The sequence below is a fragment of the Arachis hypogaea genome, chromosome 10 (assembly GCF_003086295.3).
Source record: "Arachis hypogaea cultivar Tifrunner chromosome 10, arahy.Tifrunner.gnm2.J5K5, whole genome shotgun sequence".
Classification (NCBI taxonomy): Eukaryota; Viridiplantae; Streptophyta; class Magnoliopsida; order Fabales; family Fabaceae; genus Arachis; species Arachis hypogaea.
Genome location: NC_092045.1, coordinates 69,257,148 through 69,259,724, shown reverse-complemented (window position 1 = coordinate 69,259,724; position 2,577 = coordinate 69,257,148). Strand labels below are relative to the sequence as shown.

At 35.9% G+C, this 2,577-nt stretch overlaps 1 non-coding gene across 1 annotated transcript; it reads left to right on the top strand.

The window, feature by feature from the left end:
- Positions 1-214: 214 nt before the first annotated feature.
- Positions 215-322, top strand: LOC112719136 (small nucleolar RNA R71). Its single transcript, XR_003161451.1, has one exon. It is a non-coding gene; the product is annotated as a small nucleolar RNA R71 (small nucleolar RNA).
- Positions 323-2,577: the final 2,255 nt, after the last annotated feature.

The window sequence follows — 2,577 nt, the reverse complement described above, 5'->3', positions numbered from 1 at the left end:
TCTCAAGAACTCCTTTCTTCTGACTAGTCCCAGTGTTCACAGGATTTCTTTCAGAAGTGTACATGAATTGGTTATTTGCAACCATTTCAATCAGCTCTTGAGCTTCTGTAGGCGTCTTCTTCAGATGAAGAGAGCCTCCAGCAGAGCTATCCAAAGACATTTTGGATAGTTCAGAGAGACCATCATAGAAAATACCTATGATGCTCCATTCAGAAAGCATATCAGAAGGACACTTTCTGATTAATTATTTGTATCTTTCCCAAGCTTCATAGAGGGATTCTCCTTCCTTCTGTCTGAAGGTTTGGACTTCCACTCTAAGCTTACTCAATTTTTGAGGTGGAAAGAACTTTGCCAAGAAGGCATTGACTAGCTTTTCCCAAGCGTCCAGGCTTTCTTTAGGTTGAGAGTCCAACCATGTCCTAGCTCTGTCTCTTACAGCAAAAGGGAATAGCATAAGTCTGTAGACCTCAGGGTCAAACCCATTAGTCTTGACAGTGTCACAGATTTGCAAGAATTCAGCTAAAAACTGATGAGGATCTTCCAATGGAAGTCCATGGAACTTGCAATTCTGTTGCATTAGAAAAACAAATTAAGGTTTAAGCTCAAAGTTATTTGCTCCGATGGCAAGGATAAAGATGCTTCTCCCATAAAAGTCGGGAGTAGGTGCAGTAAAGTCACCCAGCACCTTCCTTGCATTGTTGTTATTTTCGGCTGCCATGGGTTCTTCTTCTTTGAAGATTTCTGTTAGGTCCTCTACAGAGAGTTGGCTTTGGCTTCTCTTAGCTTTCTCTTCAAGGTCCTTTCAGGTTCAGGATCAGCCTCAACAAGAATGTTTTTGTCCTTGCTCCTGCTCATAAGAAAGAGAAGGGAACAAGAAAATGTGGAATCCTCTGTGTCACAGTATAGAGATTCCTTTAGGTGTCAGAGGAAAAGAAAAGTAGAAGACAGAAGTAGAAAATTCGAACTTATCAAAGAAGATGGAGTTCGAATTTTGCATTAAGGAATAGTGTTAGTCCATGAATAGAAGGATGTGAGAAGAAGGGAAGTAATTTTCGAAAATTGAGTGAAAGATTTTGAAAATATTTTAGAAAAACACTAATTGATTTTCGAAAATGAAAGTGGACAAGAAATCAAGTGATTTTTGAAAAAGATTTTGAAATTAGAAATAAAAAAGATTTGATTGAAAACTATTTTAAAAAGATGTGGTTAAGAAGATATGATTAGTTTTAAAAAGATGTGATTGAGATGATATGATTTGAAAAACATTTTAAGAAGATTTGATTTTGAAAATTAATGACTTGGCTAACAAGAAAAGATATGATTCAAACATTAAACCTTTCTCAATAGAAAAGGCAACATACTTGAAATGTTGAATCAAATCATTAATTGATAGCAAGTATTTTTGAAAATAGAAAGAAATTGATTTTGAAAAAGATTTGATTGAAAAGATATGATTTGAAAAAGATTTGATTTTGAAAAACTTTGAAAACTTGAAAAAAAAAATCTGCATTAAAAACAAAATCTTCCCCCTTGTGCCATCCTGGCGTTAAACGCCCAGAATGGTGCACATTCTGGCGTTTAACGCCCAAAACTCTACCCTTTTGGGCGTTAAACGCCCAACCAGGTACCCTGGCTGGCGTTTAAACGCCAGTCTGTCCTTCTTCACTGGGCGTTTTGAACGCCCAGCTTTTTCTGTGTAATTCCTCTGCTGTATGTTCTGAATCTTCAATTCTCTGTATTATTGACTTGAGAAGACACAAATTAAAAATATTTTTGGATTTTTAATAATAAGGAAAAATCAAAATGCAACAAGAATCAAATATCAATGCATGCAGGACACCAAACTTAGCATTTTGTATACTACTGACACTAATGGGAATGCATATGAGACACATAAACACTCAAGTCAAGAGAATTCAAAGATTAGAGTAAGAAATCATCAAGAATTATTTGAAGATCCTTAAGACACATGAATGAATGCATGCAATTGACACCAAACTTAACATGAGACTAGTGTCTCAACAAGAAACATAGAATATTTTTTTGTTTTTATGATTTTGTAAATTTTTTTTGTGCTTTTTTCGAAAATTAAGTGGAAAAAGAAAATAAAGGTATCAAAATTCTTAATGAGAATTCCAAGAATCAGTGCAATGCTAGTCTAAGACTCCGGTCCAAGAATTAGACATGGCTTTACAGCTAGCCAAGCTTTCAAGGAAAGCTTCGGTCTAAAACACTAGACATGGCCAATGGCCAGCCAAGCATTAGCAGATCACTGCTCCAAAAGCAAGATTGATAGAAATCAACAAGCTTTTGTGATGATAAGTTGAAACCTAGGTCCAATGGAATTAGACATGGCTTCACAGCCAGCCAGGTTTCAACATGTCATCATGAAACTCTAGAATTCATCTTTAAGAACTCCGAAAAAAAAAACCTAATCTAAGCAACAAGATGAATCGTCAGTTGTCCAAACTCAACAATCCCCGGCAACGGCGCCAAAAACTTGGTAGCGCAAAATTGTGATCAATACTTTTCACAAATCAAATAATCCTAGGTAATGAATCCAAAAACTTGGTGTTC